General features: G+C 36.6%; 1 long non-coding RNA gene across 8 annotated transcripts; it reads left to right on the forward strand.

Annotated features, from left to right (window-relative positions):
* The first annotated feature begins 12,007 nt into the window (after positions 1 to 12,007).
* LOC127852195 (uncharacterized) lies at positions 12,008 to 26,328 on the forward strand. Of its 8 annotated transcripts, XR_008036117.1 has the most exons (11): positions 12,008 to 12,243; positions 12,649 to 12,808; positions 13,110 to 13,196; positions 14,322 to 14,481; positions 16,456 to 16,542; positions 21,969 to 22,128; positions 22,430 to 22,516; positions 23,643 to 23,802; positions 24,104 to 24,190; positions 25,798 to 25,957; positions 26,248 to 26,328. It is a non-coding gene; the product is annotated as an uncharacterized LOC127852195 (long non-coding RNA). The 8 variants fall into 8 exon arrangements; XR_008036112.1 differs by lacking the exon at positions 12,008 to 12,243 and having other exon boundaries at positions 12,294 to 12,808; XR_008036116.1 differs by lacking the exon at positions 12,008 to 12,243 and having other exon boundaries at positions 12,294 to 12,808; positions 13,110 to 13,190.
* Positions 26,329 to 26,452: the final 124 nt, after the last annotated feature.

The raw sequence follows: 26,452 nt of genomic DNA on the forward strand, positions 1-26,452 counted from the left end.
AAGTTTCGATAATTCCTGACTTTATTGGAAGTTTTTTAAAAGACAAAATGAGTTTAAATGTGGGGCGTCATACGGCGTCAGTTTCATCAACCGAAGACTGTTCCTGACGTCAATGGTTGCCATAGACTCGACGTCATTAACTTTACATGCGTTATCTCATAAGTGACGTCATTATCATAAAACATATTCAAATGAAAGTGACAGGATGATAAGCGGCTAACGTTTAGTGTGAATGGTCAAGTGTGCTATGTATATCTTGGTTAGCTATATGTTGAGGCACACAGGCAAAACTATAAAACACGAAAAATGCAAATTATCTAACTCAAATCTGTGTGACTTCTGCAGTGAAAACATCGAAACTATAGAACATCTTTTTTGGGAGTGCAAACACATCCAGCCTATTTGGAATCAACTAGTATCTTTTCTTGAACAACAGCAACTAAATGTTAAACTATCTTTCTTAAATGTAAGCTTCGGAATTTACTCATTGAAATCAATAGACTGTAATAATATTGTGAATTTTATTCTCATAATGATGAAATATTTTATCTATAACATGAAGTACAAAAAACAAGTACCAAATTTTAATTGTTTTATTCATAGTCTTAAACTAAAAATCCAGATTGAGAAAGAAATAGCCCTCAGTAATGACACATTACAAAACTTTGAACAAAAATGGAATCAGATTAAATTCTCATAATGTTTGTCCACTTATATATATTTCACTCTAATGTTAGTTTATCTTTCTAAATTATTTTTGTATATTTTTTTCAATCTTATAAGATCATTGTGAATCAACAACAAAACACACAAATCCAGTATGCTGTCTTCCGACTTTATACAACTCATCATTTTTCATAACTATTATTCTGTTTTTCTTTTCTTTTCTCTTTAAAAAAAAGATATATTAGCATATCTTGTATAACATGTCTGACATTTTTCAAACTTATAAGATCATTGTGAATCAACAACAAAACACACAAATCCAGTATGCTTTCTTCCGACTTTATACAACTCATCATTTTTCATAACTATTATTCTGTTTTTCTTTTCTTTTCTCTTTAAAAAAAAAGATATATTAGCATATCTTGTATAACATGTCTGAACTTTATTGCTTTGTACAATCACTATGTTGTATGATCATATACATGTATACATTGTATGTATTATATTGAATAAAAAAAAGGAAAAAAAAAATTAAAAAAAAATAAAAAAAATATTCTATAATAGTTCTTATGATCCCAAAATGTCTTTATATTCTTTCAACTAATGACATTATTTCTTTACAAAATAAATGCATCTGTAATAATAAAAAAAAAAAAAATAATAAAAAAAAAAAAAAACACGAAAAACGCAAAAGCCTGAAGACGAAATCGTGCAATACAGATGACGAAAAAGCGCTCAAATGATCTCTTTTGCCACTATAATTAAGTTTTTTGCCTAGTGGACTCTCCCATCCTTCTAAATTGGATCAATTTATTTCCAAAATTAGGTATGTCAAGTCTATTTAGAATATTTCTTACGGAAATTCCTTTAAGCAAACAGCGCAGACCCTGATGAGACGCCGCATCATGCGGCGTCTCATCTGGGTCTACGCTGTTTGCAAAGGCCTTTTTTCTAGACGCTAGGCATAAAATGGGTTAAGTTTTTTGCATTTTTATTTTACTTATTCAAATGGCGAAAAATAAATTACAAGTTAAATAAATTTCCTGACATAGGAATCAATTATAAATATCAGTTTTATTTAATTCATGAAATAAACGATCGAAATAAATTATGAATCGTATAATTTGATCTCTCTGCATGGTTAATTCGTCAGACACGTGCATTCGGTTCAATGCGTGAATAAAATGATAGTCACGTTGTCGTAAGAGATTTTGTATTCCAAGGACCGTAGTTCTATCACCAACGATTGCCAGTTATTTCACTTAATAAAGTTATTATTTTGTCTTAAGCGTGTTTATTTGTGGTAACTGCAGATGATAAAGGGTTTGCATTTCAAGGGACTTGTTCACAGTTTGGAAAACGACAATCTTCCAAAATAATGTCATATATTGAAAAAAGAATGTATGCCTTATATGCATTGTATGCATTATGTAAGCAAAATAACACTTCTGATTAAGGATTATTATAAGTACACATATATGCTCTTTTGTTGATAACCAGTAATCGAGTCTGATAAAATAATAAAGCTTCTGTAACGCTTGTCATCGTAATTTTAGCAAAGGACGTAATGTTGAAACTTACTTCGAAATATGTCTGCATGGTGTAGAAGTATAACGTTAGCTTTAATTTTTTTTAATCTGGGTTCGAACCCCATGATAAACACTTTTTTTTAATAATTCAAAACGTTTGCTTAAATTACAGTGTTTTAAGTAAAATTATTGAATAAAATTAAAAGAAAAAACAAAACATTTTAACAATTTAAATTATTAAATAGGCCCCATTAAGCAAGAGCACTGATTTGGATAACACGTGAGTATTAACTGGTTTTACAAGAGAGTCACTTTGAAGTACACTGTCTTATCTAGTAACTAAAACAATAAACAACGGTTTCTTATTTCACGATATGCTTTTACTACTTACAATTCGCATTCAGAAAATCACTAAACATGTTTTATCTGATAAACGACTGTATGGATATGCAATTGTTTCCCGGTGCTTTTAACATGTGAAGGAAGAAAATCGACCAACACTTTACAACAACTTACAGTGCATTAAAAATAAATACAACGTGTTTTCATGTTCGTTGCTAACTGGATACAACATTAATATAAACAACGCATGTCTGTTAAAACAATACTTAAAATGTGTGACCTTAAGACTTTGAGTTGTTTATTTATTTCCGCATTTGAGGAAACATACACATGTTTTTAATTGCAAAATGGAATCAAGGTTAAGTTGCGCGAGCTCGACGACTTTTGCCAGTTCACGTGCTTCAACTGCGCATGCTCTCAAGAAATTACACGTCAGTTTCATACATGCGTTGCTATTTTATTAATGCATTTTTTATACGCTTAAGTACGAGTAAATACACGCTGGGTATGCGGATACTTTGATAACAGATGGCACTTCGATACCAGATAACAACAAAAGTCACGCGCGAGAGGTAAGTTCATCAGGGTTTTTTCAAAGTTATATCATAAAGATTAGTTTTTTAGACAAGGCGCATGGTCGAGTTTATAAATGGTGTATCCTTTTCTATTGCAAAGAAAAACACCACGGAAGAATGGTAGATTTTTCCCCAAAAAATAGAAAATTCGGTCGGAAAACAACATAAACTGGAAGAACAGCAAACATTTCAACAAAATAAAACTACTTAGAAATATTGCAAGAAATTGTTTGATATTCCACCATGTAGAGTAATCACTGTGCTTCAACTACTCAAATTTTGATAGTATTCGATGAAATATAAACGAAGATAGAGCATGTTTTAATAGGTGTTATTTATGAAGTTGAGGATACTGTGATTCCCGATATAGGGCACTTCGGATAACAGAAACTTTCAACAAATTGGGCACTCCGATAACCGAGTTTTATCTTCTACCTGAAATGCATGTATGCATATTATGGCCATTCTTACCAAACATTTTGAAGTACGAATCAATTTGCATTGTCAAGCCCGACACATTGGGAATCTATGCATAACGTAATTACATAAACATGTAAAATATAACCAATGGCGTTGTTCGTTTTCAAAAATCTTATTACTATTAATTTATAAAATTAATATTATGAGTGCAAATTTTAAATAAGATTCAAATGCTTATTTCTGAAGTAATATATTTCAAGTGACGACCGAAAATAATTGTCTAAATGATAAAATTGTTTTAAAGTGGTAAATTGAGATGAAGAGGAATGAAAATACAACGGATCATGTGGATCAACACGACTGTGTTCAATGGAACTTATAGCAGCACTCTAGATAAGGGGAGCAAGGGGTCTTAAAGCGGCTAATACACCTCATAAAACCCTTTGTCATTGGTGCTCATTAGAATCGCATCATGAAGACGATACTAATGCGAAGCCACAAAATTTAGAAGAGTTAGGAAAACTCCCTTTATGTTTAGCTCTTCTTATAGGAAGCACTTCCCTTTACACTCCCCGTTCCACTTTATTATCATATTCCAAAGGGATAAAAACATGTTTCTGTAATTCGTTTTTAATTTACGTCAGTACATATATTTTTTGTTAATTGCCTGCTTACTATAGCAGTATTCCACGGCGAATTCTGCATTTCTGATTCACTAAATAGAGTGTGTTATATCTGGTAAAAAGTGTCGAGTTATCTGGAATCGAAGTGCCATTGTCTTTGAGATGATCGGTAAAAGAAGTGTCCATGAAAATTTGGCATCCGACTCTTAAAACATTTTAATTTCCACAAATACGTTATTCAACTAAAATTTAACATGTTGTTACATTAATGGACATATTGATCTTTTATTTCCATAAGTTGGCACGTTCTTGATTTATTTCCAAGTATTTTTATTTTGTTGAAATACGTACTGCTCATCGAATTCATGACGATTATCGATGACATTTTATCTCTTTTTTTATAATCCACTGTTTTTTCACGACTTTCTTTCTCCGCAATACGAAGTACTATATCATTAATCGATCAAACAATGTTTCGTGTCTGAAAACCAAATGAACAGAACATAAATGCAAAAAAGCAGAAGAACTCAACTCTCGCGCGTGGCTTTTGTTGTTATCTGGTATCGAAGTGCCATCTGTTACCAAAGTATCCGCATACCCGGCGTGAAATAAGGGTAAACTTTGTTCCGACATTCATTATTTAATATTTGCTAATAATAAGTTATATTTCTGTGTATAATAATATTTATAATCATTATTGAAGACTTTCATATCTGTGGTTAGGCGCCAAAAAATGTGCGTTCCCACTAAACCGGCCGACCATCAGTTTTCGTGCCAACCATAAACTTGTTTTTGGCATTCCGGAAGGAGCTTCCGATCATTTTTGCTACATATTAGCAAAATTATCTTTTATATATTTAGAAAGACATGTTGAAAATGAAATTCTCAATTAAATGATAAATAAATGGAGTATATAAACAAAGTTACCCTAAAGAGTTTGTCCTACCTACATATCCTTCATTTTTTGGAGATGTTGTACAAACAAACAGGTTTTGTGGTCTTATACAAGTAAGAATCTCTTAAGTGTTAATGGAGAAAATCGCTTGTTCATGGATTCAATAATAAACAAAAATCCATCATTATATAAAGAAATTGTACAACATATGTATAACAAATAATATAACTGCTAAATTTCCCCCGAAGTATTATTTTGATTCAACAGCTTGATTATGACTTTCAAAGTTAGGGAAAACATACAAATGCTATTTATTTATTGAAAAACATAAACACTGAAGAAATTGTTATGATGTATTTACCCTACCGTTCCTTTCAGTGTGTGTTAAAATTGTATGTACTTGAGGAAGATTTATCTTAATACTTATAGTGTAATCCTCCTGAATAGGAAACAACATGAGCCGTGCTCTGTGAAAAGGGGGTTTAATGAATGTGCGTAAAGTGTCGTCACAGATTAGCCAATATTGACATGTTTTTGTCGCATTTTTTATAAGAAAAACGATGTTGACTTGGTCAAAACTATTTTTCTAACAACTGCATAATTTTGGAACGTTTAATCACGTAATTTCACGTGATCTCTATAACCAAGACGCTTAAAGAAACCACGACTCAACAAGAAACTACCATACATCAAAAGTGACATTATAAAACTAGTCTCTGATTTGTCTAACCCCATATCTTGTTAGTTTAGGCGGACAGTGTCGTCCCTTTGTCCGATGGGGTGACAATTCATACACAAGTCCGATGAGGTATTTATTGATATTTTATACTGCTAATTGAAAAGTCCACACAATATTCCAATTAATAAGATACAGACAGTAACTTTTGAGATAGTAAAATATTTAAAACAAATAATTAAAATATGGGATTCACAATTAAAACGAATCTGATGTATATGCTAGTTTAACTCGAGCTGGACTCTTTTTTGTACATACAACATTGCTCTCTTTTATGTTAAAAATACAAAAACCTACGTTTCTTCTAAATATAATATTTTGGGATCCACGTCAATTTCCCAGTCATTTATATATTATAACAAAAAAGTGTCGTCAATTGCTGTTAATGACTGAATGATTCGGTGGCTTTAACAGATGGTTTTAACATTTTATCAACAATTGAGAGGCTTATTTATACAACCTTGACGGTTTGTTGATTCATGATCTTGTACTGTTACATTTCCAATTGATAGCGTTCTGCTTACTTTAACATATGGTTATTCGATACTGTCCTACATAACTTAAATTCTTATCATTACGTTACACATCATTAGCCTGTGCGGGCTGCACAGGCTAATCTGGGACGACACTTTACGCTCAAGTATGAAACCCCCTTTTTACAGAGCACGGCCCATATATAAACAAGGATCCGGCCGTTGTCCGCTTATGGTACGCTATCGTACTATGGGGTCTGCACAAGCTAATCGGGGTCGACACTTTACTCACATGTATTGTAATACAAGAAGTTTGAAAAGCATTCAAAGTAAGTCTCATTTATATAAGCCATTTAAGGTACCGTACCGGTTTCAAAGAAGGGCAATCTAGGTTAACTTCCTGTGTATCCGCTTGTCCTTCCGAAATTCGATAATGCCATGACCATGCGATCTATAAATACACATGTTTCTTAATAGATCTTTGACTTTACGAACAAAACACGAGTTGACCGGACGGGCCACTTACGTCAAGTCAAATTCAACATACAACAATCAATCTCTCGCATGTCAGAATGCGCAATAAAACACACTGCAGCTTTGTTTGCAACATAGCGTGACGGGCGTACCGAGGCGTTATGTGTAAGATTATTTATGTGATGTTGGATTACTAGGAATTATATATTAAAGTTATTAAAATGGTATGAAAGATTCACATTAATAATAATAAAAATAATAATTATTATTATTATTATTACAACAACAATACAACTACTGCTAAGTAATTATTATTTTAACAACAACAACAACAGTAATTATAACAATAATAATAATAATAAAAAATAAATAATAACAATAATAATAATATTTATTGTAATAGTAATAATAACACTCGATTCATATCAGTGTACTGTGTTATTTTTGTGTGAAATATATAGAATTTCTTACTCTTAGAACTTATGACTGGAATTTAAACAAAATCGCTTTTTCGGTTCTAAAGAATAGAATTGTTATGTTTTATTATCGTACGAACCTAACAATTTACGTTTGTATACTAAATATGAAAGAATACCATTGATGCGAGGTATCGAACAGTTAAACAATTAATACAGAGACAACATTAGAGCAATATAACGGTAGGACGTGATGATTTTGCTCGTTCTAACACTAGCTTCGTTACTCATTACATGAGTAATTAAATGTGTACGAAGTTCACAGATAGGCTGTTGATGTTTAAGTGCCTAAACAACTGTTTTATTGCAAGCAAAGATATTTTACTTACGGAATTACAATAAATAATACACAAGACCGGTTGTGGTTTGTCAATAAGTGTGTACATCAAATAGTGTAGCTACATTCGTTTAAGGGTAAAAACAGCAAAACTCAATCACATGTATTTCACCATAATGGGTCTTATACGACAAAAGGAATTGATGTTTATATTTCAATTAGCGCTCAGTATTTTAGGGGTTTAGCTAAAGCGGAACGACAGCCCCCTCCCCCGTTCCATTTGTATCCCACATCCTTTTAACTATATAGGTTGAATCGACTATTGACCATTTTATATAGTTACATATGAACATACACACTCATTTTCAAAAGAACCTACCCCATGGACTATATGCGGAAAATATGATTGATTATGAGTTCTTACATGAAAACAGACCAATTAATTAACCTTCAAATTGCCATCGAACGAATTTCTGGAAAGAATTTCCGCTTCTCTTTTGCACCCCCCCCCCAGCATTTTTTGTCCGACTTAATCTCTATATTTAATTTATTTATGGCAGAAATAACGGTATTAAACACCCTTCTCGCAACTGGAGAGTGTTTGGGGAAGTAAACAGAACGATTGATTTGAAGCGTGTGTGTGACAGTGAACAAGGACGTTGGAGACATTGTGTCGTGTTCTGAGAAAACTGGGCAGTCCGCACAGGCTAATCAGGGACGACACGTTCCACTTTTATTTGTTAAAATGAATCACTTCTTAGCAAAATGCCAATTTAGGCGTAAAGTGCCGTCCCTGATTAGCCTGTGCGGACTGCACAGGCTAATATGGGACGACATTTTACGCACATGCATTATGCCCAGTTTTCTGAGAACGCGACACCATTGGACACAGAGGAAATGTGCATACAGTCTAAGAATTAGGTGGAAATAGGACACAGAGGAAATGTGCATACAGTCTAAGAATTTGGTAGATATAGAGTTTAAAATCAGAAAAAGTGTCGAGTCAATAAAATCAAGGAAATATTACATTATCACTTCATTGCGTTCGTTATTGTTAGTTAATGTCACGTGAATAACGTTAGCGTATTCCATCACACTTACTAGTTCAATAATCTCGTCATCTAAAACTAAACCAGATAGAGAGACATACTAGTAAGTTGGAATCATTAAAGCCAAAAACCCATACGAGGCATAAGTCTCCTGTATGTGTACTGTATATATTTTGGACAACTCGATTAGTTTTGTATTAGTAGTAACTAGGAAGACAGACTAAGAAAAAAATGTAGTGTTATTGTTATTTATTAATTGGGAGCTTCGGTCGGACCGCTGCATTGTCAGGCCACGTGCCCAACGCTTTGTGGTGGCCTCAAACAACGGACCTCGCTCTAAACTTAACAACGGACACCAAACTATATAATTATTATCATTAAGCGCCGCGTGCATTTATAGCACAATGGAGCCAACATCACATTTACTAATTGAAACACGCTATAACTAAAAGGGTACCGTATTTTCGTTTTTTTTGTTTTGCATTCGACACAATGAAACATGAAAAGCAACGCATATATGTGCACATTCCGATTTTCTAATAAACGAAACAAAAACAAATTCGAAAACAAAATTTACTTCTTTATATCTTTTTTCGTTTAAATAATTATAAAACAAAACACGAAACTTAATTGCCGGTTAATATTTCGTTTCTTTAAACGGACTGTTTGGTCCCGTTCAACCTGCTTGGTCTTGGTGAATAGGACCACCATCATCTTGCTAATCTGCCATGACAGTTAGGATTATTAGAGTCGCGTTCTGAGAAAACTGGGCTTAGTGCATGTGCGTAAAGTGTCGTCCCAGATTAACCTGTGCAGTCTACACATGATTTTCGGTTAAGAGGGACTTCCTTGAAACTAAAAATCTATAAAAGCGGAAAGTGTCGTCCCTGATTAGCCGGTGCGGACTGCACAGTCCGCACAGGCTAATCTGGGACGACACTTTACGCACATGCATTACGCCCAGTTTTTTCAGAACGCGACTCTTGCCAATCTGCCATGACAGTTAGGATTATTTGAAGGATACCACAATGGAATCTGAAACCAAACATTTATGAATGGATTGTTGTCCTGAAATTTTAAAAGACTAATGAACTTTGTAACAGGCCTAGTGTGCTTTTTGCATAAACACCATTCACTGAAAGTGGGATTGATATGCTTGCCAATTATGAAAATGGGGACTATTTTTATTTTTAATGCATATACAGTGACCCCGCGTTTATCCGGACACGTCCGTTCCGGCAGAAATTTCCGGATTAACGAATCTTTCGGATTATCGAACCAGTGCCGTTTCAAGAGTTAAATATTTACCTTATGACATAAACCTTATGTTTAAGTACATTTTCATATTTATTTCGCATCAAGAATGATATTTTCTTGTACGCAGGCATTTTTTTCGTTTAAAAAATCAAATGTTGTTAAACAATGTAAAACAAAAACGCGTAACCGAATGTTTTTACATGTTCACAAATGACGTAAAGCTCTGTGAATGTTACAATCACAAAGTTAAGCGTTGATAGCATAGTATTTAATAGATATTGCGTTGCTGTATACACTTTCCATGTAATGTAAATATTCAGTGTTACTGTTTCATCACAAATATTAAACTAAAAAGAAAATTTGCGAATCTGAAACTTTTTTTATTTTTTCAATTTACCAAAACGAGAAAAGGCCCCTTTTAAAAACACAGCCATTTATAGTATGTATGAAAGATAATCAATAAAGCAAATTTCGGGGAAAGTTTAAAACTTCAATTCAGATAAAACTGCTTGAACTTGTATATGTAAATAAATGAAGTTCAATTAATAACATTTATCATGCAATTTTGTCACTAGGAAGCCAAAGGTGGCTAGTGACTATGATATTAATTAGTGAAAGCATCGTTTTGAATGATAAATAATCGTATTATAACGAAAAATCAACTTATTTGAAAAGATTAAAATTGCACTATCAAATATATATATATATATAGTAATCGCAGGTTTCGAGTAATCCATGGTATTATTTGTTTCACTGTCTCGGTTGATAATGCTAAATTCTGACCGCAAACGCTTTATTTACATTTAAGACGGTGCTAGAGAAAGAAAAGGCTTTGTTAAAATCGCTTAAGTTTACAGTATAATAAAAAAACAATTAAGATGATCGTAAATTCATTTAATTATTTAAACATACACACAAAGCATATATCGATGGTCCCAATTTAAAATGACGAACCTACAATTTTGGCATTTCGCGATTATGATATTGTGCAAAGCGGGAAATCAATGCACATATACCCCCAAAACAACAAAATAGTTAACCAATCGCAACAGCTCCATATAGTCACGTGATGTAATGACGAACCGCAATTGCTTGAAGTCAAAATGACGAAGCTGAAAAAAATTGTTACGTCGGCATTTTGCGAGCTTATTAATATATTAAAGTATCAATATAGCCATGTATTTTAAGGCAAATTAACGAAACGTAAACGTTTGCTTATAAAATAATTAAATGATGTACCGGTACATTTTATAGCATTGATGAACGCAAAAAGATATCAAAATAATATAAAATGTTGAGGTATTAACTTAGTAACTTGTGGCCGCAACTAATAGCTTGTTCCTACAACTTATTAAGTTGAGGTTTCAACTTAGTAAGTTGTTCCTTCAACTTTAATTATATATATATATATATAATCAAAAATATCTCATCAATATTCACTGTACATGTAGCATAATTATTTTAAAAAAAACACTCAAGGTACGTACATGCGCATGAAAAAAACACACACTAAAAACAACATAATCACTACACATTTTGCATTTTATGTACATTAGTCAGACTTGTGTTGCGCAAAGTCAAGGAATGAAAATTGTCGCAACCCATTAGCTTCCCGAACTGATGGCGGAAGACGTTTCGCGATAATTATCGATTGCTGGTAATTATTCAATTATCATAAAAACTGTGTAGCTTTGATCTGCTTCTCAAAGGATGACAATTTGCAGTGTTTCTCAAACTGCAACTAACTTCACACCTAATCGAGGTCACATAACCCCAAACCGGAACTCCTGTTTTTAGGGTTACATGCAGTCAGTTTGATACTTAGCACACATTGTTGAGTGCATGCTGCCTAGGATTTGTAAAATACATTGCAAATGGTTGGTTTTGGTATCAACTTGAAGGTATATTTGTAAGCAATAAGAAAATAAGCCATTTTTGTGCTCTACTTTTTGTGTTGATGGTTCCCGGCTTTGAAAGTAGGTCATACTATTTGAGCCCAAAATGGTTGTCTGCACAGCTGTCAAAAGCGGTTTGCCTATTCTAAGGTAAATATTTTGAGTTTGCGCGTATAGAATTTAATGACATGCATTTTTTTCAAAAGATTATGCATTAATCTTTCCAATGATGTATGATGATATAGTGGGTATGCGCTTGATCATGGTAAAAATTGATATCGAACTTCAACTATTTTATATGTAATATAAAAGGAAATTAATTGCGCATGCGTAACCTTTAAGCACATCCGACCAAGTTAGTCGTCTGCCAGAATTTTGACATTTGACCATCAAAAACTCTCTGTATTGCAAAACATAACTGCCAGATGTCATTTTGACCCAAATTAGGGCTGTTTGCAATTCGGCTGTTGCACTTGGGGTCATAAGGGGGGTAAATGCTGGAAAATCACACCGAAACCTGTTCCGGAGACATATTCTAAGACTACTTAAACACCCGGTATTGGTTTTCAGTGCCATTTTGACACTAATTTGCATCAATCTCAATAATAAACCTAATGCATGTCTTTATTTCATCTGTATTTATTCTTATTGTTTACTTTTTGAGCCTTTTACTGTTAAAAATGCCCGCCAATTTTGGACCGACACTTCTATCTGCCTTCGCCTTCAACCCATTCAGGCAGATCTACTCACAATAACACTACTTTGCCTTATTTTACCTGTTTGGATATCTTGCTGAGTTCAAGTAAAATCAAGTATTCAGCTGAAAACACAAAAATGATAATAATATTATGCTTTCTTTCCTGGAAGAATGTTGTTGCGATAGACCCTGCATGAAAAACACCAGGGAATCTGTATTTAAGTGACCTTAATATTATGCGTAAACCTAAGTGTGCATTTGTAGGCGGTGTCGAAATGGGTCTATAGCTCTGCCTGAACTGTCGTCCAATTGGTTTACAAGTCCGGCTGAAGTGACAGGCCATCAAAAACTGTACAGCGTGACTGATTCGGAGACGGCCCTCAACACTCGCCCAGTCGTGTCGAGAGGATCGGTGTCTTTGCAGGTTAGTACGCCGTTATTTTCAATTAAATCTATTGTAAAATGATTTCTTTGATATCCTGGCACACTTTTGTCACCAAAATTAGGAAAATTGGGTGTTTTACATTGACTGCAGCTATGAAACCAAATTTTGTGGCGATAACTTTGCCGGTGTGCCCGACAATGTGATGCCGGCGTGGTGAATTAACCATTTGCAGCAAATAACGCGAGAAATACTATTGAAAGCTTACTCTAATTGTATCTTACTTACATTAGCTGGCACCGTAATGGGTAAATGCGCACAAAAAACCTTTTTGTTTTCTCAGATTACACGGAATTGAGCACCCGGGCCAGACTGACACTTTCCGGAGCCTGCCCGAGACGGAACTCGAGCCGAGGAATCATAGGTCCATGTGTGACAAAAGACTTAAAGCTCATGTCTGACGATGATTTATTTTAGTCAGGAAGTCAAGTGTGTTGTTTTTCCATGCAAGCGAGCCCTTTTGTTGGGTCAAATGACATCAGAATTGCTGCTTCTACATGGATTTAACCTAAAATGTGCAAAAAAAATATAAAAAGTTTGTTCGAATCCAGTTTAAAACCTGCTTTGATGCACAAATATTGCCATTGATGATTTTTTTCACTTATTAAGCCATATGTAAGATCAGCTTTGCCTATTAGAATCGAAAGACATGCCTTTTACGGAGTCTAAGTGCTGCATGTATGATGTAACGGAGTTTGGCTTTTCTACCTTAATTCTTGACGCGAAACGCTGTTACGCATGGCGCTTTCAACGGCAACTTTTATGAATTAATCTGTGTGTCATTGTACCGGAACTTTGTGATCTTTCTCAAAACAGATTATACCTGTGGGAAAAGTGCCTTTAATTTAAATTTGAAGGGGTTGGGTTCCCTTAAAGCACATCCGACCAAGTTAGTCGTCTGCCAGAATTTTGACATTTGACCATCAAAAACTCTCTGTATTGCAAAACATAACTGCCAGATGTCATTTTGACCCAAATTAGGGCTGTTTGCAATTCGGCTGTTGCACTTGGGGTCATAAGGGGGGTAAATGCTGGAAAATCACACCGAAACCTGTTCCGGAGACATATTCTAAGACTACTTAAACACCCGGTATTGGTTTTCAGTGCCATTTTGACACTAATTTGCATCAATCTCAATAATAAACCTAATGCATGTCTTTATTTCATCTGTATTTATTCTTATTGTTTACTTTTTGAGCCTTTTACTGTTAAAAATGCCCGCCAATTTTGGACCGACACTTCTATCTGCCTTCGCCTTCAACCCATTCAGGCAGATCTACTCACAATAACACTACTTTGCCTTATTTTACCTGTTTGGATATCTTGCTGAGTTCAAGTAAAATCAAGTATTCAGCTGAAAACACAAAAATGATAATAATATTATGCTTTCTTTCCTGGAAGAATGTTGTTGCGATAGACCCTGCATGAAAAACTCCAGGGAATCTGTATTTAAGTGACCTTAATATTATGCGTAAACCTAAGTGTGCATTTGTAGGCGGTGTCGAAATGGGTCTATAGCTCTGCCTGAACTGTCGTCCAATTGGTTTACAAGTCCGGCTGAAGTGACAGGCCATCAAAAACTGTACAGCGTGACTGATTCGGAGACGGCCCTCAACACTCGCCCAGTCGTGTCGAGAGGATCGGTGTCTTTGCAGGTTAGTACGCCGTTATTTTCAATTAAATCTATTGTAAAATGATTTCTTTGATATCCTGGCACACTTTTGTCACCAAAATTAGGAAAATTGGGTGTTTTACATTGACTGCAGCTATGAAACCAAATTTTGTGGCGATAACTTTGCCGGTGTGCCCGACAATGTGATGCCGGCGTGGTGAATTAACCATTTGCAGCAAATAAAGCGAGAAATACTATTGAAAGCTTACTCTAATTGTATCTTACTTACATTAGCTGGCACCGTAATGGGTAAATGCGCACAAAAAACCTTTTTGTTTTCTCAGATTACACGGAATTGAGCACCCGGGCCAGACTGACACTTTCCGGAGCCTGCCCGAGACGGAACTCGAGCCGAGGAATCATAGGTCCATGTGTGACAAAAGACTTAAAGCTCATGTCTGACGATGATTTATTTTAGTCAGGAAGTCAAGTGTGTTGTTTTTCCATGCAAGCGAGCCCTTTTGTTGGGTCAAATGACATCAGAATTGCTGCTTCTACATGGATTTAACCTAAAATGTGCAAAAAAAATATAAAAAGTTTGTTCGAATCCAGTTCAAAACCTGCTTTGATGCACAAATATTGCCATTGATGATTTTTTTCACTTATTAAGCCATATGTAAGATCAGCTTTGCCTATTAGAATCGAAAGACATGCCTTTTACGGAGTCTAAGTGCTGCATGTATGATGTAACGGAGTTTGGCTTTTCTACCTTAATTCTTGACGCGAAACGCTGTTACGCATGGCGCTTTCAACGGCAACTTTTATGAATTAATCTGTGTGTCATTGTACCGGAACTTTGTGATCTTTCTCAAAACAGATTATACCTGTGGGAAAAGTGCCTTTAATTTAAATTTGAAGGGGTTGGGTTCCCTTAAAGCACATCCGACCAAGTTAGTCGTCTGCCAGAATTTTGACATTTGACCATCAAAAACTCTCTGTATTGCAAAACATAACTGCCAGATGTCATTTTGACCCAAATTAGGGCTGTTTGCAATTCGGCTGTTGCACTTGGGGTCATAAGGGGGGTAAATGCTGGAAAATCACACCGAAACCTGTTCCGGAGACATATTCTAAGACTACTTAAACACCCGGTATTGTTTTTCAGTGCCATTTTGACACTAATTTGCATCAATCTCAATAATAAATCTAATGCATGTCTTTATTTCATCTGTATTTATTCTTATTGTTTACTTTTTGAGCCTTTTACTGTTAAAAATGCCCGCCAATTTTGGACCGACACTTCTTTCTGCCTTCGCCTTCAACCCATTCAGGCAGATCTACTCACAATAACACTACTTTGCCTTATTTTACCTGTTTGGATATCTTGCTGAGTTCAAGTAAAATCAAGTATTCAGCTGAAAACACAAAAATGATAATAATATTATGCTTTCTTTCCTGGAAGAATGTTGTTGCGATAGACCCTGCATGAAAAACACCAGGGAATCTGTATTTAAGTGACCTTAATATTATGCGTAAACCTAAGTGTGCATTTGTAGGCGGTGTCGAAACGGGTCTATAGCTCTGCCTGAACTGTCGTCCAATTGGTTTACAAGTCCGGCTGAAGTGACAGGCCATCAAAAACTGTACAGCGTGACTGATTCGGAGACGGCCCTCAACACTCGCCCAGTCGTGTCGAGAGGACCGGTGTCTTTGCAGGTTAGTACGCCGTTATTTTCAATTAAATCTATTGTAAAATGATTTCTTTGATATCCTGGCACACTTTTGTCACCAAAATTAGGAAAATTGGGTGTTTTACATTGACTGCAGCTCTGAAACCAAATTTTGTGGCGATAACTTTGCCGGTGTGCCCGACAATGTGATGCCGGCGTGGTGAATTAACCATTTGCAGCAAATAAAGCGAGAAAGACTATTGAAAGCTTACTCTAATTGTATCTTACTTACATTAGTTGGCACCGTAATGGGTAAATGCGCACAAAAAACCTTTTTGTTTTCTCAGATTACACGGAATTGAGCACCCGGGCCAGACTGACACTTTCCGGAGCCTGCCCGAGACGGAACTCGAGCCGAGGAATCATAGGTCCAGGTGTGACAAAAGACTTAAAGCTCATGTCTGACGATGATTTATTTTAGTCAGGAAGTCAAGTGTGTTGTTTTTCCATGCAAGGGAGCCCTTTTGTTGGGTCAAATGACATCAGAATTGCTGCTTCTACATGGATTTAACCTAAAATGTGCAAAAAAAAATAAAAAAAGTTTGTTCGAATCTAGTACAAAACCTGCTTTGATGCACAAATATTGCCATTGATGATTTTTTTCACTTATTAAGCCATATGTAAGATCAGCTTTGCCTATTAGAATCGAAAGACATGCCTTTTACGGAGTCTAAGTGCTGCATGTATGATGTAACGGAGTTTGGCTTTTCTACCTTAATTCTTGACGCGAAACGCTGTTACGCATGGCGCTTTCAACGGCAACTTTTATGAATTAATCTGTGTGTCATTGTACCGGAACTTTGTGATCTTTCTCAAAACAGATTATACCTGTGGGAAAAGTGCCTTTAATTTAAATTTGAAGGGGTTGGGTTCCCTTTAAGCACATCCGACCAAGTTAGTCGTCTGCCAGAATTTTGACATTTGACCATCAAAAACTCTCTGTATTGCAAAACATAACTGCCAGATGTCATTTTGACCCAAATTAGGGCTGTTTGCAATTCGGCTGTTGCACTTGGGGTCATAAGGGGGGTAAATGCTGGAAAATCACACCGAAACCTGTTCCGGAGACATATTCTAAGACTACTTAAACACCCGGTATTGGTTTTCAGTGCCATTTTGACACTAATTTGCATCAATCTCAATAATAAACCTAATGCATGTCTTTATTTCATCTGTATTTATTCTTATTGTTTACTTTTTGAGCCTTTTACTGTTAAAAATGCCCGCCAATTTTGGACCGACACTTCTATCTGCCTTCGCCTTCAACCCATTCAGGCAGATCTACTCACAATAACACTACTTTGCCTTATTTTACCTGTTTGGATATCTTGCTGAGTTCAAGTAAAATCAAGTATTCAGCTGAAAACACAAAAATGATAATAATATTATGCTTTCTTTCCTGGAAGAATGTTGTTGCGATAGACCCTGCATGAAAAACACCAGGGAATCTGTATTTAAGTGACCTTAATATTATGCGTAAACCTAAGTGTGCATTTGTAGGCGGTGTCGAAATGGGTCTATAGCTCTGCCAGAACTGTCGTCCAATTGTTTTACAAGTCCGGCTGAAGTGACAGGCCATCAAAAACTGTACAGCGTGACTGATTCGGAGACGGCCCTCAACACTCGCCCAGTCGTGTCGAGAGGATCGGTGTCTTTGCAGGTTAGTACGCCGTTATTTTCAATTAAATCTATTGTAAAATGATTTCTTTGATATCCTGGCACACTTCTGTCACCAAAATTAGGAAAATTGGGTGTTTTACATTGACTGCAGCTCTGAAACCAAATTTTGTGGCGATAACTATGCCGCTGTGCCCGACAAGGTGATGCCGGCGTGGTGAATTAACCATTTGCAGCAAATAAAGCGAGAAAGACTATTGAAAGCTTACTCTAATTGTATCTTACTTACCTTAGTTGGCACCGTAATGGGTAAATGCGCACAAAAAAACCTTTTTGTTTTCTCAGATTACACGGAATTGAGCAACCGGGCCAGACTGACACTTTCCGGAGCCTGCCCGAGACGGAACTCGAGCCGAGGAATCATATGTCCAGGTGTGACAAAAGACTTAAAGCTCATGTCTGACGATGATTTATTTTAGTCAGGAAGTCAAGTGTGTTGTTTTTCCATGCAAGCGAGCCCTTTTGTTGGGTCAAATGACATCAGAATTGCTGCTTCTACATGGATTTAACCTAAAATGTGCAAAAAAAAATAAAAAAAGTTTGTTCGAATCTAGTACAAAACCTGCGTTGATGCACAAATATTGCCATTGATGATTTTTTTCACTTATTAAGCCATATGTAAGATCAGCTTTGCCTATTAGAATCGAAAGACATGCCTTTTACGGAGTCTAAGTGTTGCATGTATGATGTAACGGAGTTTGGCTTTTCTACCTTAATTCTTGACGCGAAACGCTGTTACGCATGGCGCTTTCAACGGCAACTTTTATGAATTAATCTGTGTGTCATTGTACCGGAACTTTGTGATCTTTCTCAAAACAGATTATACCTGTGGGAAAAGTGCCTTTAATTTAAATTTGAAGGGGTTGGGTTCCCTTAAAGGTCACATAACCCCAAACCGGAACTCCTGTTTTTAGGGTTACATGCAGTCAGTTTGATACTTAGCACACATTGTTGAGTGCATGCTGCCTAGGATTTGTAAAATACATTGCAAATGGTTGGTTTTGGTATCAACTTGAAGGTATATTTGTAAGCAATAAGAAAATAAGCCATTTTTGTGCTCTACTTTTTGTGTTGATGGTTCCCGGCTTTGAAAGTAGGTCATACTATTTGAGCCCAAAATGGTTGTCTGCACAGCTGTCAAAACCGGTTTGCCTTTTCTAAGGTAAATATTTTGAGTTTGCGCGTATAGAATTTAATGACATGCATTTTTTTTCAAAAGATTATGCATTAATCTTTCCAATGATGTATGATGATATAGTGGGTATGCGCTTGATCATGGTAAAAATTGATATCGAACTTCAACTATTTTATATGTAATATAGAAGGAAATTAATTGCGCATGCGTAACCTTTAAGCACATCCGACCAAGTTAGTCGTCTGCCAGAATTTTGACATTTGACCATCAAAAACTCTCTGTATTGCAAAACATAACTGCCAGATGTCATTTTGACCCAAATTAGGGCTGTTTGCAATTCGGCTGTTGCACTTGGGGTCATAAGGGGGGTAAATGCTGGAAAATCACACAGAAACCTGTTCCGGAGACATATTCTAAGACTACTTAAACACCCGGTATTGTTTTTTCAGTGCCATTTTGACACTAATTTGCATCAATCTCAATTATAAACCTAATGCATGTCTTTATTTCATCTGTATTTATTCTTATTGTTTACTTTTTGAGCCTTTTACTGTTAAAAATGCCCGCCAATTTTGGACCGACACTTCTATCTGCCTTCGCCTTCAACCCATTCAGGCAGATCTACTCACAATAACACTACTTTGCCTTATTTTACCTGTTTGAATATCTTGCTGAGTTCAAGTAAAATCAAGTATTCAGCTGAAAACACAAAAATGATAATAATATTATGCTTTCTTTCCTGGAAGAATGTTGTTGCGATAGACCCTGCATGAAAAACACCAGGGAATCTGTATTTAAGTGACCTTAATATTATGCGTAAACCTAAGTGTGCATTTGTAGGCGGTGTCGAAATGGGTCTATAGCTCTGCCTGAACTGTCGTCCAATTGGTTTACAAGTCCGGCTGAAGTGACAGGCCATCAAAAACTGTACAGCGTGACTGATTCGGAGACGGCCCTCAACATTCGCCCAGTCGTGTCGAGAGGATCGGTGTCTTTGCAGGTTAGTACGCCGTTATTTTCAATTAAATCTATTGTAAAATGATTTCTTTGATATCCTGGCACACTTTTGTCACCAAAATTAGGAAAATTGGGTGTTTTACATTGACTGCAGCTATGAAACCAAATTTTGTGGCGATAACTTTGCCGGTGTGCCCGACAATGTGATGCCGGCGTGGTGAATTAACCATTTGCAGCAAATAAAGCGAGAAAGACTATTGAAAGCTTACTCTAATTGTATCTTACTTACCTTAGTTGGCACCGTAATGGGTAAATGCGCACAAAAAAAACTTTTTGTTTTCTCAGATTACACGGAATTGAGTACCCGGGCCAGACTGACACTTTCCGGAGCCTGCCCGAGACGGAACTCGAGCCGAGGAATCATAGGTCCAGGTGTGACAAAAGACTTAAAGCTCATGTCTGACGATGATTTATTTTAGTCAGGAAGTCAAGTGTGTTGTTTTTCCATGCAAGCGAGAACTTTTGTTGGGTCAAATGACATCAGAATTGCTGCTTCTACATGGATTTAACCTAAAATGTGCAAAAAAAAAAAAAAGTTTGTTCGAATCTAGTACAAAACCTGCTTTGATGCACAAATATTGCCATTGATGATTTTTTTCACTTATTAAGCCATATGTAAGATCAGCTTTGCCTATTAGAATCGAAAGACATGCCTTTTACGGAGTCTAAGTGCTGCATGTATGATGTAACGGAGTTTGGCTTTTCTACCTTAATTCTTGACGCGAAACGCTGTTACGCATGGCGCTTTCAACGGCAACTTTTATGAATTAATCTGTGTGTCATTGTACCGGAACTTTGTGATCTTTCTCAAAACAGATTATACCTGTGGGAAAAGTGCCTTTAATTTAAATTTGAAGGGGTTGGGTTCCCTTAAAGGTCACATAACCCCAAACCGGAACTCCTGTTTTTAGGGTTACATGCAGTCAGTTTGATACTTAGCACACATTGTTGAGTGCATGCTGCCTAGGATTTGTAAAATACATTGCAAATGGTTGGTTTTGGTATCAACTTGAAGGTATATTTGTAAGCAATAAGAAAATAAGCCATTTTTGTGCTCTACTTTTTGTGTTGATGGTTCCCGGCTTTGAAAGTAGGTCATACTATTTGAGCCCAAAATGGTTGTCTGCACAGCTGTCAAAACCGGTTTGCCTATTCTAAGGTAAATATTTTGAGTTTGCGCGTATAGAATTTAATGACATGCATTTTTTTTCAAAAGATTATGCATTAATCTTTCCAATGATGTATGATGATATAGTGGGTATGCGCTTGATCATGGTAAAAATTGATATCGAACTTCAACTATTTTATATGTAATATAGAAGGAAATTAATTGCGCATGCGTAACCTTTAAGCACATCCGACCAAGTTAGTCGTCTGCCAGAATTTTGACATTTGACCATCAAAAACTCTCTGTATTGCAAAACATAACTGCCAGATGTCATTTTGACCCAAATTAGGGCTGTTTGCAATTCGGCTGTTGCACTTGGGGTCATAAGGGGGGTAAATGCTGGAAAATCACACCGAAACCTGTTCCGGAGACATATTCTAAGACTACTTAAACACCCGGTATTGTTTTTCAGTGCCATTTTGACACTAATTTGCATCAATCTCAATAATAAACCTAATGCATGTCTTTATTTCATCTGTATTTATTCTTATTGTTTACTTTTTGAGCCTTTTACTGTTAAAAATGCCCGCCAATTTTGGACCGACACTTCTATCTGCCTTCGCCTTCAACCCATTCAGGCAGATCTACTCACAATAACACTACTTTGCCTTATTTTACCTGTTTGGATATCTTGCTGAGTTCAAGTAAAATCAAGTATTCAGCTGAAAACACAAAAATGATAATAATATTATGCTTTCTTTCCTGGAAGAATGTTGTTGCGATAGACCCTGCATGAAAAACACCAGGGAATCTGTATTTAAGTGACCTTAATATTATGCGTAAACCTAAGTGTGCATTTGTAGGCGGTGTCGAAATGGGTCTATAGCTCTGCCTGAACTGTCGTCCAATTGGTTTACAAGTCCGGCTGAAGTGACAGGCCATCAAAAACTGTACAGCGTGACTGATTCGGAGACGGCCCTCAACACTCGCCCAGTCGTGTCGAGAGGATCGGTGTCTTTGCAGGTTAGTACGCCGTTATTTTCAATTAAATCTATTGTAAAATGATTTCTTTGATATCCTGGCACACTTTTGTCACCAAAATTAGGAAAATTGGGTGTTTTACATTGACTGCAGCTATGAAACCAAATTTTGTGGCGATAACTTTGCCGGTGTGCCCGACAATGTGATGCCGGCGTGGTGAATTAACCATTTGCAGCAAATAAAGCGAGAAAGACTATTGAAAGCTTACTCTAATTGTATCTTACTTACATTAGCTGGCACCGTAATGGGTAAATGCGCACAAAAAACCTTTTTGTTTTCTCAGATTACACGGAATTGAGCACCCGGGCCAGACTGACACTTTCCGGAGCCTGCCCGAGACGGAACTCGAGCCGAGGAATCATAGGTCCAGGTGTGACAAAAGACTTAAAGCTCATGTCTGACGATGATTTATTTTAGTCAGGAAGTCAAGTGTGTTGTTTTTCCATGCAAGCGAGCCCTTTTGTTGGGTCAAATGACATCAGAATTGCTGCTTCTACATGGATTTAACCTAAAATGTGCAAAAAAAATAAAAAAAAGTTTGTTCGAATCCAGTTCAAAACCTGCTTTGATGCACAAATATTGCCATTGATGATTTTTTTCACTTATTAAGCCATATGTAAGATCAGCTTTGCCTATTAGAATCGAAAGACATGCCTTTTACGGAGTCTAAGTGCTGCATGTATGATGTAACGGAGTTTGGCTTTTCTACCTTAATTCTTGACGCGAAACGCTGTTACGCATGGCGCTTTCAACGGCAACTTTTATGAATTAATCTGTGTGTCATTGTACCGGAACTTTGTGATCTTTCTCAAAACAGATTATACCTGTGGGAAAAGTGCCTTTAATTTAAATTTGAAGGGGTTGGGTTCCCTTAAAGCACATCCGACCAAGTTAGTCGTCTGCCAGAATTTTGACATTTGACCATCAAAAACTCTCTGTATTGCAAAACATAACTGCCAGATGTCATTTTGACCCAAATTAGGGCTGTTTGCAATTCGGCTGTTGCACTTGGGGTCATAAGGGGGGTAAATGCTGGAAAATCACACCGAAACCTGTTCCGGAGACATATTCTAAGACTACTTAAACACCCGGTATTGTTTTTCAGTGCCATTTTGACACTAATTTGCATCAATCTCAATAATAAATCTAATGCATGTCTTTATTTCATCTGTATTTATTCTTATTGTTTACTTTTTGAGCCTTTTACTGTTAAAAATGCCCGCCAATTTTGGACCGACACTTCTATCTGCCTTCGCCTTCAACCCATTCAGGCAGATCTACTCACAATAACACTACTTTGCCTTATTTTACCTGTTTGGATATCTTGCTGAGTTCAAGTAAAATCAAGTATTCAGCTGAAAACACAAAAATGATAATAATATTATGCTTTCTTTCCTGGAAGAATGTTGTTGCGATAGACCCTGCATGAAAAACACCAGGGAATCTGTATTTAAGTGACCTTAATATTATGCGTAAACCTAAGTGTGCATTTGTAGGCGGTGTCGAAATGGGTCTATAGCTCTGCCTGAACTGTCGTCCAATTGGTTTACAAGTCCCGCTGAAGTGACAGGCCATCAAAAACTGTACAGCGTGACTGATTCGGAGACGGCCCTCAACACTCGCCCAGTCGTGTCGAGAGGATCGGTGTCTTTGCAGGTTAGTACGCCGTTATTTTCAATTAAATCTATTGTAAAATGATTTCTTTGATATCCTGGCACACTTTTGTCACCAAAATTAGGAAAATTGGGTGTTTTACATTGACTGCAGCTCTGAAACCAAATTTTGTGGCGATAACTTTGCCGGTGTGCCCGACAATGTGATGCCGGCGTGGTGAATTAACCATTTGCAGCAAATAAAGCGAGAATGACTATTGAAAGCTTACTCTAATTGTATCTTACTTACATTAGTTGGCACCGTAATGGGTAAATGCGCACAAAAAACCTTTTTGTTTTCTCAGATTACACGGAATTGAGCACCCGGGCCAGACTGACACTTTCCGGAGCCTGCCCGAGACGGAACTCGAGCCGAGGAATCATAGGTCCAGGTGTGACAAAAGACTTAAAGCTCATGTCTGACGATGATTTATTTTAGTCAGGAAGTCAAGTGTGTTGTTTTTCCATGCAAGGGAGCCCTTTTGTTGGGTCAAATGACATCAGAATTGCTGCTTCTACATGGATTTAACCTAAAATGTGCAAAAAAAAATAAAAAAAGTTTGTTCGAATCTAGTACAAAACCTGCTTTGATGCACAAATATTGCCATTGATGATTTTTTTCACTTATTAAGCCATATGTAAGATCAGCTTTGCCTATTAGAATCGAAAGACATGCCTTTTACGGAGTCTAAGTGCTGCATGTATGATGTAACGGAGTTTGGCTTTTCTACCTTAATTCTTGACGCGAAACGCTGTTACGCATGGCGCTTTCAACGGCAACTTTTTTGAATTAATCTGTGTGTCATTGTACCGGAACTTTGTGATCTTTCTCAAAACAGATTATACCTGTGGGAAAAGTGCCTTTAATTTAAATTTGAAGGGGTTGGGTTCCCTTAAAGGTCACATAACCCCAAACCGGAACTCCTGTTTTTAGGGTTACATGCAGTCAGTTTGATACTTAGCACACATTGTTGAGTGCATGCTGCCTAGGATTTGTAAAATACATTGCAAATGGTTGGTTTTGGTATCAACTTGAAGGTATATTTGTAAGCAATAAGAAAATAAGCCATTTTTGTGCTCTACTTTTTGTGTTGATGGTTCCCGGCTTTGAAAGTAGGTCATACTATTTGAGCCCAAAATGGTTGTCTGCACAGCTGTCAAAACCGGTTTGCCTATTCTAAGGTAAATATTTTGAGTTTGCGCGTATAGAATTTAATGACATGCATTTTTTTCAAAAGATTATGCATTAATCTTTCCAATGATGTATGATGATATAGTGGGTATGCGCTTGATCATGGTAAAAATTGATATCGAACTTCAACTATTTTATATGTAATATAGAAGGAAATTAATTGCGCATGCGTAACCTTTAAGCACATCCGACCAAGTTAGTCGTCTGCCAGAATTTTGACATTTGACCATCAAAAACTCTCTGTATTGCAAAACATAACTGCCAGATGTCATTTTGACCCAAATTAGGGCTGTTTGCAATTCGGCTGTTGCACTTGGGGTCATACGGGGGGTAAATGCTGGAAAATCACACCGAAACCTGTTCCGGAGACATATTCTAAGACTACTTAAACACCCGGTATTGTTTTTCAGTGCCATTTTGACACTAATTTGCATCAATCTCAATTATAAACCTAATGCATGTCTTTATTTCATCTGTATTTATTCTTATTGTTTACTTTTTGAGCCTTTTACTGTTAAAAATGCCCGCCAATTTTGGACCGACACTTCTATCTGCCTTCGCCTTCAACCCATTCAGGCAGATCTACTCACAATAACACTACTTTGCCTTATTTTACCTGTTTGGATATCTTGCTGAGTTCAAGTAAAATCAAGTATTCAGCTGAAAACACAAAAATGATTATACATGTAATATTATGCTTTCTTTCCTGGAAGAATGTTGTTGCGATAAACCCTGCATGAAAAACACCAGGGAATCTGTATTTAAGTGACCTTAATATTATGCGTAAACCTAAGTGTGCATTTGTAGGCGGTGTCGAAATGGGTCTATAGCTCTGCCTGAACTGTCGTCCAATTGGTTTACAAGTCCGGCTGAAGTGACAGGCCATCAAAAACTGTACAGCGTGACTGATTCGGAGACGGCCCTGAACACTCGCCCAGTCGTGTCGAGAGGATCGGTGTCTTTGCAGGTTAGTACGCCGTTATTTTCAATTAAATCTATTGTAAAATGATTTCTTTGATATCCTGGCACACTTTTGTCACCAAAATTAGGAAAATTGGGTGTTTTACATTGACTGCAGCTCTGAAACCAAATTTTGTGGCGATAACTTTGCCGGTGTGCCCGACAATGTGATGCCGGCGTGGTGAATTAACCATTTGCAGCAAATACAGCGAGAAAGCTTACTCTAATTGTATCTTACTTACATTAGTTGGCACCGTAATGGGTAAATGCGCACAAAAAACCTTTTTGTTTTCTCAGATTACACGGAATTGAGCACCCGGGCCAGACTGACACTTTCCGGAGCCTGCCCGAGACGGAACTCGAGCCGAGGAATCATAGGTCCAGATGTGACAAAAGACTTAAAGCTCATGTCTGACGATGATTTATTTTAGTCAGGAAGTCAAGTGTGTTGTTTTTCCATGCAAGCGAGCCCTTTTGTTGGGTCAAATGACATCAGAATTGC

Source organism: Dreissena polymorpha, chromosome 12, assembly GCF_020536995.1.
Source record: "Dreissena polymorpha isolate Duluth1 chromosome 12, UMN_Dpol_1.0, whole genome shotgun sequence".
Taxonomy (NCBI): Eukaryota; Metazoa; Mollusca; class Bivalvia; order Myida; family Dreissenidae; genus Dreissena; species Dreissena polymorpha.